General features: G+C 41.4%; 1 pseudogene; it reads left to right on the top strand.

Moving 5' to 3' along the window:
- The first annotated feature begins 337 nt into the window (after positions 1 to 337).
- Positions 338 to 13,153, top strand: part of LOC115866307 (phosphatidylcholine transfer protein-like) — a 30,789-nt pseudogene continuing 17,973 nt past the window's right edge.

Here is a 13,153-nt window from a genome sequence, read left to right as displayed (position 1 = left end):
GCAGGTTTGGAGAGAATGGTGTTGGGGAAAAGATGCTTTTGAGATGACATTGGTGTCTTCCTTTTCCCTTCTTTCTAGAAGCCTCCCCATTTCTAGCACCTCCATCTTTCCCCAGATCAAGCCCCGTGTTCCTCTGGTTTTACTTCTTTTCCGTCCTCACTCATCTCTTGCTCAGCCCAGTCCACTTCTCTAGACCCACCCCTCGCTGCCTCCTCACACTAGCTCCTTCTCCCCGCTAAGTCCCGCCTTCTACCCTGTCTCTCTTTGTGTTTCTGCCAATCACGCCGGATCACCCTCTCGCCCACATCTCTAACACACACCAAGCCTGCCCCCGGACTCCCCTGCAGGCACAGTTGCTGTGGCAAATGAAGGATGGCCTCTGCTGCCTGCTGCTTCTCCGAGGAGCAGTTCAGGAATCTCTGCGCGGAGCTCCAGTCGCCCGGGGTAGGCGGGGCCCGCTGGGAGCTGCTGGTGAGGAGCAGGGGCGTCAGCATCTATTGGCAGCTGAACCAAGTAGTGGTTGGTGGGCTAAAACCGCGTGAGGCAGCAGCGTGCGGGAGGGGAAGGGGCCCTGCCCGCGGGGAGGGTAGGGCTGCAGCCCGGTCCGGATCCCGCGGGTCTTCTGGAGCTCGGAGGAGTGAGAGCTGGAGGTGCCTCCAGCTGGCTTTACCCTTTTCGGGTCTCAGGGAGTGGAGAGGTCATCAGAATTTAGGCTCAGGTCTGAGGCCCGACAGGGCAAGTCGTTTGTTACAACTTACTGATAGAGTTAAAAGGTGGGTCTGCTGATTCTTAGCTCCATGCACTTGCCGGCAAGGGACGTGGAGCCCCGCTCCCGGGTGGATGCCAGTGGTGTCTGTGTGGTGGGAAGTATTTTAGGATTGAATACAGGTAGAAAAAAGACTGGACTTTTCAGAGAGTGGATGTGCAGGGTGATACGTGTGGGGACAGGAGTGTTGCTGAGAAGGGACCTACTGTCATCTCTAGTCATTTTACTGACTTGCTCCGTTTGGATGCTCCCCACTTCCTTGTAAATTGGACTTATTAACTTGTCTGAAGCCTCCCGAGAGAAAGATTAAAAGGGTAGGAGGAATGGAGTTGGGGGCCTGCCTGGAGGCTTTTGGAGCCAGGTGGAATGATGGCCAGTCATCAGTTGCTCTGTGTGCGGGTAGCTGCATGGCAAGTAGCTTAAAAGTCACCTTTAGACAAGGTAAGTGAAGTTGAGGTTTCCTGGCAGATGATCAGAGTGTTAGAGAAGGGAGAAGCTCTGAATGTCTGTGAGTACCAGGGTCATTGGGTACAGCAGGATGAACACGAAACTCAGTAAAGAACAGGCAGAATTAATTTCCAACTGTCCACCAGCAGCTACCCTGGTGCAGAAAGAGACATATTTTCTGACCATTATCTTCTGACCATTCGTTTTCCGCATCAGCCATGCCCAGGCATTTGCCAAGTGTCATTTTATGCTCAGATGTATCTGATGTCTGACCTGTTTACCTTCCTTTTTTTTCCCTTTCCCTTTGCCACGTTGGGTGGCACCTCTCGCCTAGAATTACTGTGACTTCTTAACTAGCTTCTTGGCCTTCCACCTCTCTGATCCCTTCCATCCTATATGTTTACAGCCCAGTCAAGAACCTGAAAGAAAGGTTGTGATCTTATCACACCCCTTCCAGTGGCACTGTTGATTGCAGAATTAATAATAATAATAGCTACTGTAATAGCTAACATGCATTGCATGCTTTCTTAGGCTCCGGGCACGGTCTAAGTGCTTTGCACACACTGAGTTACTCAATCCTCACATCAGCCCTATATTGTAAGGTACTATGTATCATGTTGTAAGGTCCTGTGTGTGCATATGTAAGGTACTATGATTATCACCTTTTTACCATTTTGGAAATGGGTATGTAGAAAGGTTAAGTTGATTGCTGAAGACTCAAACTGGGATTGGAACTCAGCTGTCTAGGTCCAGACCTGTGCCACAAATACGTTCCTGCATTGACTCTTTGAAAGAGAGCAAGTGCTGGCCTGTGGGCTATGCATGCGGAACTAGGCTGGTCCAGCTTTACCTCCCATGACTCATCCATACCCCTCCTGTCCTCCAGTCACACCAATTGCTCCCCCCACTTCCCCCCCACAGGCTTTTTGCTCTTTTGCTTTTGTGCCTTTTATCCACAACGTCCACTGCCTGAGCTGAGACCAAGTGACTGGCTTTGTTTTGTATATTGTTTCCATTGTGTATTGTTATGTAGCAGGGCCCACCTTCCTCCTTTGGGGAGGATGTGAGTGGTATTCAGAATAGTTCATATTGCTACCAACCTTATTATAAGATATGTCTTATTTCCACCTGTTCTGGGCATGAGGGCAGTCATGGTACTTTGATATAAGCTACAAGTCTTCAGAGAGAACGTCCGTAAGTTGGAGGCCAGACGATTACCATAGGTGTTGACCTTGAGCCTCAGTAGCTAGGACGAGCTAGGACTGCCCACTTTGATCTCCATCTGTATTAAATGTCAAGAGGCCCTGCTGGGTCAGGGTACAAGCCCTTTCCTGGAACCTTTACTGGATTCTAGCATATTGAGCATTATTTGCTGCCAGACTCATTTTGCTAGAGCCTCATCTTCTTTCCAGGTTGACTCCCATCCTTTTTCTCCTTGAAGAAAATTTCCTCTCATCTCTAGTTAATAAATCTTGTCATCTGAATACCACTCTGCATCAAAAGTGAATTCAGCTTGTCCCACACTGCCTAGACCTGCACTTATCTCCCTTAAAGCCCTCTGCCCTTTTCTATCTTATGGGCCAGTATGATTTCATCCACCATGTATGTTGTTGCCATTATGCACCTCTTCTTTCTCTTCCACCCACTTCCCTGCTCATTTTACCTACGCATGTGCATGTGGCCTTGGGTCTCCAGGTCCCTGACTGGAGGTCAGACCAGAAAAGCCTGGCCCTTCTGGCAATCTCCAGGTCAGGTTTTTCATTGCAATCTTTTCCTTACTATCACATGTTTTGAAAAGACTGAAATAAGTGTAGAGGCACTTGAAAGAGTTTGCAATGTAACAAATAAATTCTATTTTACAATAAAAAAGATTGTGGCTTCATTTTAGTAGAACCAAATATTTCTGAATCTTGTTCTTGGACAAATGGCTACTTTTGATATACACATTTTGATACTTTTTCCCTTTCTCTTTTTCTATTAGATCACAGAATTTTATTATTTTTAATTAACTTTTATTGGAGTATAGTTGCTTTACAATGTTGTGTTAGTTTCTACTGTACAGCAAAGTGAATCAGCTATACGTATACATATGTCCCCTATTCTTGGATTTCCTTCCCATTTAGGTCACCACAGAACATCGAGTAGAGCTCCCTGTTATACAGTAGGTTCTTGTTAGTTATCTCTTTTATACATAGTATCAAGAGTATATATATGTCAATCCCAATCTCCCAATTCCTTCCACCCACCCCCTTCCCCACTGGTATCCATACATTTGTTCTCTACATCTGTGTCTCTACTTCTGCTTTGCAGATAAGATCATCTATACAGTTTTTCTAGATTTCACATATATGTGTTAATATATGATATTTCTTTTTCTCTTTCTGACTTACTTCACTCTGTGTGACACTCTCTAGGTCCATCCACGTCTCTACAAATGACCAATTTCTTTCCTTTTTATGGCTGAGTACTATTTCATTCTATATATGACCACATCTTCTTTATCCATTCATCGGCTGATGGACTGTTAGGATGCTTCCATGCCCTAGATTGTAAGTAGTGTTGCAATGAACATTGGGGTGCATGTGTCTTTCTGAACTGTAGTGTTCTCTGGGTATATGCCCAGTAATGGGATTGCTGGGTCATATGGTAGTTCTATTTTTAGTTTTCTAAGGAACCTCCATACTGTTCTCCATAGTAGCTATATCAATTTACATTCCCAGCAACAGTGCATGAGGGTTCCCTTTTATCCACACCCCCTCTAGCATTTATTGTTTGTAGATTTTTTTGATGATGGCCATTCTGACCCGTGTGAGGTGATACCTCACTGTAGTTTTGATTTACATTTCTCTAATAATTAGTGATGTTGAGCATCTTTTCATGTGTTTGTTGGCCATCTGTATGTCTTCTTTGGAGAAATGTCTATTTAGGTCTTCTGCCCATTTTTTAACTGGGTTGCTTTGTTTTTGTTGTTATGAGCTGCATGAGCTGTTTGTATATTTTGGAGATTAATCCTTTGTCAGTTGCTTCATTTGCAAATATAGTCTCCAATTCTGAAGGTTGTGTTTTTGTCTTGTTTATGGTTTCCTTTGCTCTGCAAAAGCTTATAAGTTTAATTAGGTCCCATTTGTTTAATTTTGTTTTTATTTTCATTACTCTAGGAGGTGGGTCAAAAAGGATCTTGCTGTGATTTATGTCAAAGAGTGTTCTGCCTGGGCTTCTCTGGTGGCACAGTGGTTGAGAATCTGCCTGCCAATGCAGGGGACAAGGGTCTGGGAAGATCCCACATGCCCCGGTCTGGGAAGATCCCACATGCCGCGGAGCAGCTGGGCCCATGCGCCATGGCTGCTGAGCTTGCGCATCCGGAGCCTGTGCTCCACAATGGGAGAGGCCACAACAGCAGTGAGAGGCCCACATACTGAGAAAAAAAACAATAAACAAAAAACATAGAGTGTTCTGCCTATGTTTTCCTCTAAGAGTTTTATAGTGCCTGGCTTTACATTTAGGTATTTAATCCATTTTGAGTTTATTTTTGTGTATGGTGTTAAAGAATGTTCTAATTTCATTCTTTTATATGTAGTTGTCCAGTTTTCCCAGCACCACTTATTGAAGAGGCTGTCTTTTCTCCATTGTATATTCTTGCCCCCTTTGTCATAGACTAGGTGTCCATAGGTGCATGGGTTTATCTGTAGGCTTTCTATCCTGTTCCATTGATTTATATTTCTGTTTTTGTGCCAGTACCATACTCTCTTGATTACTGTAGCTTTGTAATATAGTCTGAAGTCAAGGAGCCTGATTCCCCCAGCTCCATTTTTCTTTCTCAAGATTGCTTTGGCTATTCAGGGTCTTTTGTGATTCCATACAAATTGTAAAAATTTTTTGTCTAGTTCTTTGAAAAATGCCATTGGTAATTTGATAGGGGTTGCATTGAATTTGTAGATTGCTTGGGGTAGTATAGTCATTTTCACAATATTGATTCTTCCAATCCAAGAACATGGTATATCTCTCCATCTGTTGGTATCATCTTTAATTTCTTTCATCAGTGTCTTATAGTTTTCTGCATACAGGTCTTTTTTCTCCCTAGGTAGGTTTATTCCTAGGTATTTTATTCTTTTTGTTGCAATGGTAAATTGGAGTGTTTCCTTAATTTCTCTTTCAGATTTTTCATCATTAGTGTATAGTAATGCAAGAGATTTCTGTGTATTAAATTTCTATCCTGAAACTTTACCAAATTCATTGATTAGCTCTAGTAGTTTTCTGGTGGCATCTTTAGGATTCTCTATGTATAGTATCATGTCATTTGCAAACAGTGACAGTTTTACTTCTTCTTTTCCGATTTGTATTCCTTTTATTTCTTTTTCTTCTCTGATTGCCGTGGCTAGGACTTCCAAAACTATGTTGAATAATAGTAGTGAGAGTGGACATCCTTGTCTTGTTCCTGATCTTAGAGGAAATGCTTTCAGTTTTTCACCATTGAGAATGATGTTTGCTGTGGGTTTGTCATATATGGCCTTTATTATGTTGAGGTAGGATTGCTCTATGCCCACTTTCTGGAGAGTTTTTATCATAAATGGGTGCTGCATTTTGTCAAAAGCTTTTTCTGCATCTATTGAGATGATCATATGGTTTTTATTCAATTTTTTAATATAGTGTATCACATTGATTGATTTGCATATATTGAAGAATCCTTACATCCCTGGGATAAATACCACTTCGTCATGTTGTATGACCCTTTTAATATGTTGTTGGATTCTGTTGGCTAGTATTTTGTTAAGGATTTTTGCATGTATATTCATCAGTGATATTGGTCTGTAATTTTATTTTTTTGTAATATCGTTTTCTGGCTTTGGTATCAGAGTGATGGTGGCCTCATAGAATGAGTTTGAGAGTGTTTCTTCCTCTGCAATTTTTTGGAAGAGTTTGAGAAGGATGGATGTTAGCCCTTCTCTAAATGTTTGATAGAATTCACCTGTGAATCCATCTGGTCCTGGAATTTTGTTTGTTGGAAGATTTTTAGTCAGAGTTTCAATTTCATTACTTGTGATTGGTCTGTTCATATTTTCTATTTCTTCCTGGTTCAGTCTTGGAAGGTTATAACTTTCTAAGAATTTGTCCATTTCTTCCAGGTTGTCCATTTTATTGGCATAGAGTTGCTTGTAGTAGTCTCTTAGGATGCTTTGTATTTCTGTGGTGTCAGTTGTAACTTCTCCTTTTTCATTTCTAATTTTATTGATTTGAGTCTTCTCCCTCTTTTTCTTGATGAGTCTGGCTAATGGTTTATCAATTTCGTGTATCTTCTCAAAGAACCAGCTTTTAGTTTTATTGATCTTTACTATTGTTTTCTTTGTTTCTTTTTCATTTATTTCTGCTCTGATCTTCATGATTTCTTTCCTTCTGCTAACTTTGGGCTTTGTTTGTTCTTTCTCAAGATCCTTTAGGTGTAAGGTTAGATTGTTTATTAGATTTTTGTTGTTTCTAGAGGTAGGTTTGTATAGCTATAAACTTCCCTCTTAGAACTGCTTTTGCTGCATCCCATAGTTTTTGGATTGTTGTGTTATCATTGTTATTTGTCTCTAGGTATCTTTTGATTTCCTCTTTGATTTCTCCAATGATCTATTGGTTATTTAGTAACATATTGTTTAGCCTCCATATGTTTGTGTTTTTTATGTTTTTTTCCCCTGTAATTGATTTCTCATCTCATAGTGTTGCTGTCAGAAAAGATGCTTGATATGATTTCAACATTCTTAAATTTACTGAGGCTTTACTTTTGACCCAAGATGTTATCTATCCTAGAGAATGTTCTGTGCACACTTGAGAAGAAAGTGTAATCTGCTGATTTTTGATGGATTGTCCTATAAATATCAATTAAATCTATCTGGTCTATTGTGTCATTTAAAGCTTCTGTTTCCTTATTTATTTTCATTTTGGATGATCTGTCCATTGGTGTAAGTGAGCTGTTAAAGTCCCCCACTATTACTGTGTTACTGTCAATTTCCTCCTTTATAGCTGTTAGCAGTTGCCTTATGCATTGAGGTGCTCCTATGTTGGGTGCATATATATTTATAATTGTTATATCTTCTTCTTGGATTGAGGCCTTGATCATTATGTACTCTCCTTCCTTGTCTCTTGTAACATTCTTTATTTAAAGCCTATTTTATCTGATATGAGAATTGCTACTCCAGCTTTCTTTCGATTTCCATTTGCATGGAATATCTTTTTCTATCCCCTCACTATGTGTCCCTAGGTCTGAAGTGGGTCTCTTGTAGACAGCATATAGATGGGTCTTGTTTTTGTATCCATTCAGCAAGCCTGTGTCTTTTGGTTGGAGCATTTTATCCATTCACGTTTAAGGTAAGTATCAATATGTATGTTCCTATGACCATTTTCTTAATTGTTTTGGGTTATTTGTTTGTTTGTTTTAAAGAAGATGTTGGGGTTAGGAGTTTTATTAATTAATTAATTAATTTTTGCTATGTTGGGTCTTTGTTTCTGTGCAAGGGCTTTCTCTCGTTGTGACAAGGAGGGGCCACTCTTCATCGCTGTGCATGGGCCTCTCACTATTGTGGCCTCTCTTGTTGTGGAGCACAGGCTCCAGACGTGCAGGCTCAGTAATTGTGGCTCACGGGCCTAGTTGCTCTGCAGCATGTGGGATCCTCCCAGACCAGGGCTCATACCCATGTCCCCAGCATTAGCAGGCAGATTTTCAACCACTGTGCCACCAGGGAAGCCCCTGGGTTTGTTTTTGTAGGTCCTTTTCTTCTCTTGTGTTTCCCACTTAGAGAAGTTCCTTTAGCCTTTGTTGTAGACCTTTGTTCTCTTAGTTTTTGCTTGTCTGTAAAGCTTTTGATTTCTCCATCGAATCTGCATGAGATCCTTGCCAGGTAGAGTAGTCTTGGTTGTAGGCTCTTCCCTTTCATCACTTTAAGTATATTATGCCACTCCCTTCTGGCTTGTAGAGTTTCTGCTGAGAAATCAGCTGTTAACCTTATGGGAGTTCCCTTGTATGCTATTTGTCATTTTTCCCTTGCTGCTTTCAATAATTTTTCTTTGTCTTTAATTTTTGCCAATTTGATTACTATGTGTCTCAGCATGTTTCTCCTTGGGTTTATCCTGTATGGGACTCGCTGCACTTCCTGGACTTGGGTGTCTATTTCCTTTCACATGTTAGGGAAGTTTTCGACTATAATCTCTTCAAATATTTTCTCAGGTCCTTTCTCTCTCTCTTCTCCTTCTGGGACCCATATAATGTGAATGTTGTTGTGTAATGTTGTCCCAGAGTTCTCTTAGGCTGTCTTCATTTCTCTTCATTCTTTTTTCTTTATTCTATTCTGCAGCAGTGAATTCCACCATTCTGTCTTCCAGGTCACTTATCCATTTTTCTGCCTCAGTTATTCTGCTATTGATTCCTTCTAGTGTAGTTTTCATTTCAGTTATTGTATTGTTCATCTTTGTTTGTTTGTTCTTTAATTCTTCTAGGTCTTTGTTAAACATTTCTTTCATCTTCTCGATCTTTGCCTCCATTCTTTTTCTGAGGTCCTGGATCATCTTCACTATCATTATTCTGAATTATTTTTCTGGAAGGTTGCCTATCTCCACTTCATTTAGTTGTTTTTCTGGGGTTTTATCTTGTTCCTTCATCTGGTACATAGCCCTCTGCCTTTTCGTCTTGTCTAACTTTCTGTGAATGTGGTTTTTGTTCCACAGGCTGCAGGATTGTAGTTCTCCTTGCTTCTGCTCTCTGCCCTCTGGCGGATGAGGCTCTATATTTTAGTTTGAATCATATGTGGTTTACCATTTTAGCCCAGACCACCCTTCAAAGTAAATCTGCCAATCTTGAGCGTGTATAGAAGATAAATACCAAAAAAATCTTAAATAAATCAAACTCAGAAAACCAAAGAGAAAAAGAAAATCTTGAAAGAAGCTGCAGCAGGAAGGATGGGGGAGTGCTTTAACCACAGAGGAATACAGATGAGAATTACAGCAGACATCGCATCAGAAACCACCCTGCAAAAATAGGGTGGAGTGAAATACAAAATGTTTTGAAAGGATAAACCACTGACCTAGAATTCTATATCCAAAGATGTCTTCTTCAAAAGTGAAGAAGAAATAAAAACTTTTTCAAACAAATAAAAACTGAGGGAATTCATCAGCAGCAGACCTGTTCTGGAAGAAATGTTAAAAGAAGCTTTTCAGGGAGGAAAAAAATGGTATAGGTCAGGAACTCAGATCTTCATAGCATAAAAATTGCCTATTTTATTGTCTTAAAGCTTATGGAAGGCATGAACTTTGTCTTATTCTTCAGGCACCACCAGGGCTTACCAAAACACATGCACACAATAGGTCCTGAAAGTCTGCTTGAATGGGTACATGAATGAATATTCTGGAGTTTTATTCTTACTAGGGTATATTCAGAAAATCCAAAGGTACCTATGGAATGGTATGTTTCCTAAACTAAAAGGAAAGATAAGGTAGCTATCTATATCTGTAAAATTTTTTGTGTCTTAAAAACACATTAAAAGGGACGGAGTTTCAAGATGGCAGAAGAGTAAGACATGGAGATCACCTTTCTCCCCACAATACATCAGAAATACATCTACATGTGGAATAACTCCTACAGAACACCTACTGAATGCTGGCAGAAAACCGGAGACCCCCCAAAAGGCAAGAAAATCCCCACGTACCTGGGTAGGGCAAAAGAAAAAAGAAAAAACAGAGACAAAAGAATAGGGATGGGACGTGCACCAGTGGGAGGGAGCTGTGAAGGAGGAAAGCTTTCCACACAGTAGGAAGGTCCTTCACGGGCAGAGACTGTGGGGGGGCAGAGGGGGGAAACTTCGGAGCCATGGAGGAGACTTCAGCAACAGGGGTGCGGAGGGCAAAGCGAAGATTCCCACACAGAGGATCAGTGCCGGCCAGCACTCATCAGCCCACGAGGCTTGTCTGCTCACCCACCTGGGGCTGGCGGGGGCTGGGGGCTGAGGATCCGGCTTCGGAGATCCCAGGGCTAGGACTGGGGTTGTCTGCGTGAACACAGCCTGAAGGAGCTAGTGTGCCACAACTAGCAGGGAGGGAGTCCAGGAAAAAGTCTGGAGCTGCCGAAGAGGCAAGAGACTTTTTCTTGCCTCTTTGTTTCCTGATGCACAAGGAGAAGGGATTAAGAGCACTGCTTAAATGAGCTCCAGAGATGGGCACGAGCCGCGGCTATCAGTGTGGACCCCTGATATTGGCATGAGACGCAAAGGCTGCTGCTGCAGCCACCAAGAAGCTTGTGTGCAAGCATAGGTCACTATCCACACCTCCCCTCCCATGAGCCTGTGCAGCCCGCCACTGCCTGGGTCCCATGATCCAGGGACAACTTCCTCGGGAGAACACACGGCACACCTCAGGCTGGTGCAACGTCATGCTGGCCTCTGTCACCACAGGCTTGCTCCACACCCTGTACCCCTCCCTCCCCCTGGCCTGAGTGAGCCAGAGCCCCCGAATCAGCTGCTTCTATAACCCCATCCTGTCTGAGGGAAGAATAGACACCCTCAGGCAACCTATACACAGAGGCAAATCCAAATCCAAAGCTGAACCGCAGGAGCTGTGCAAACACAGAAGAGAAAGGGAAATTTCTCCCATGAGCCTCAAGAGCAGCGAATTAAATCTCCACATTCAACCTGATGTACCCTGCATCTGTGGAATACCTGAATAGACAACAAATCATCCCAAACTGACGAGGTGAACATTGGGTACAATGATACATATATATTTTTTTTTTCCCCCTTTTTCTCTTTTTGTGAGTGTGTATGTGTATTCTTCTGTGTGTGATGTTGTCTGTAGAGCTTTGCTTTTACCATTTGTCCTAGGGTTCTGTCTGTCCGTTTTTGTTTTTTTCTCTTTTTGTATAGTTTTTAGCACTTGTTATCATTGGTGGATTTGTTTTTTGGTTTGGCTGCTCTCTTCTTTATTTTTTTTAATTACTTAAAAAAATTAATAATTTTTTTATTTTAATAACTTTATTTTATCATCTTCTTTCTTTCTTTCTTTTCTCCCTTTTATTCTGAGCTGTGTAGATGACAGGCTCTTGGGGCTCCAGCCAGGCATCAGGGCTGTGCCTCTGAGGTGGAGAGCCAAGTTCAGAACACTAGCTCAGCTCCATATAATATCAAATGGCGAAAATCTCCCAGAGATCTCCATCTCAACACCAAGACCCAGCTCCACTCAGTGACCAGCAAGCTACAGTGCTGGACACCCTATACCAAACAACTAGCAAGACAAGAACACAACCCCATCTGTTACCAGAGAGGGTGCCTAAAATCATAATAAGGCCACAGACACCTCAAAACACACCACCAGACATGAACCAGCCCACCAGAAAGACAAGATCCAGGCTCATCCACCAGAGCACAGGCACTAGTCCCCTCAACCAGGAAACCTACACAACCCACTGAACTAACCTTAGCCACTGGGGACAGACACGAAAAACAACGGGCACTACGAACACACAGCTTCTGAAAAGGAGACCCCAAACACAGTAAGTCAAGCAAAATGAGAAGACAGAGAAACACACAACAGATGAAAGAACAAGGCAAAAACCAACCAGACCTGACAAATGAAGGGAAAATAGGTGGTCTATGTGAAAAAGAATTCAGAAAAATGATACTAAAGATGGTCCAAAATCTTGGAAATAGAATGAAGAAAATACAAGAAACGTTTAACAGGGAACTGGAAGAACTAAAGAGCAAACAAACAATGATGAACAACACAATAAATGATATTAAAATTTCTCTAGAAGGGATCAATAGCAGAATAACTGAGGGAGAAAAATGGATAAGTGACCTGCAAGATAAAATAGTGGAAATAACTACTGCAGAGCAGAATACAGAAAAACGAATGCAAAGAATTGAGGACAGTATCAGAGACTTTTGGGACAATATTAAATGCACCAGCATTCGAATTATAGGGGTCCCAGAAGAAGAAGAGAAAAAGAAAGTGACTGAGAACATATTTGAAGAGATTATAATTGAAAACTTCCCTAAGATGGGAAAGGAAATAGTTAATCAAGTCCAGGAAGCACAGAGAGGCCCATACAGGATGAATCTAAGGAGAAACACGCCAAGACACATATTAATCAAACTATCAAAAATTAAATACATAGAAAAAATATTAAAAGCAGCAAGGGAAAAAATACAAATAACTCACAAGAGAATCCCCATAAGGTTAACAGCTGATCTTAAAGCAGAAACTGTGCAACCCAGAAGGGAGTGGCAGGAAATACATAAAGTGATGAAGGAGAAAAACCTACAACCAAGATTACTCTATCCAGCAAGGATTTCATTCAGATTTGACAGAGAAATTAAAACCTTTACAGACAAGCAAAAGCTAAGAGAATTCAGAACCACCAAACCAGCTTTACAACAAATGCTAAAGGAACTTCTCTAGGCAAGAAACACAAGAGAAGGAAAAGACCTACAATAACAAACCCCAAACAATTAAGAAAATGGGAATAGGAACATACATATCGATAATTACCTTAAATGTAAATGGATTAAATGCTCCCAGCAAAAGACACAGACTGGCTGAATGGATACAAAAACAAGACCTGTGTATATGCTGTCTACAAGAGACCCACTTCAGACCTAGGGACACATACAGACTGAAAGTGAGGGGATGGAAAAAGATATTCCATGCAAGTGGAAATCAAAAGAAAACTGGAGTAGCAATTCTCATATCAGAGAAAATAGACTTTTATACAGAGACTATTACAAGAGACAAAGAAGGATACTACATAATGATGAAGGGATCAATCCAAGAAGAAGATATAACAATTGTAAATATTTATGCACCCAACATAGGGTCGCCTCAGTACATGAGGCCAATACTAACAGCCATAAAAGGGGAAATCGACAGTAACACAATCATAGTAGGGGACTTTGACACCCTGCTTTCGCCAATGTACAG

The sequence above is a fragment of the Globicephala melas genome, chromosome 20, assembly GCF_963455315.2.
Source record: "Globicephala melas chromosome 20, mGloMel1.2, whole genome shotgun sequence".
Taxonomy (NCBI): domain Eukaryota; kingdom Metazoa; phylum Chordata; class Mammalia; order Artiodactyla; family Delphinidae; genus Globicephala; species Globicephala melas.
Note: the sequence above shows the minus strand (reverse complement) of the source record. Positions and strands in the feature narration are given on the sequence as shown.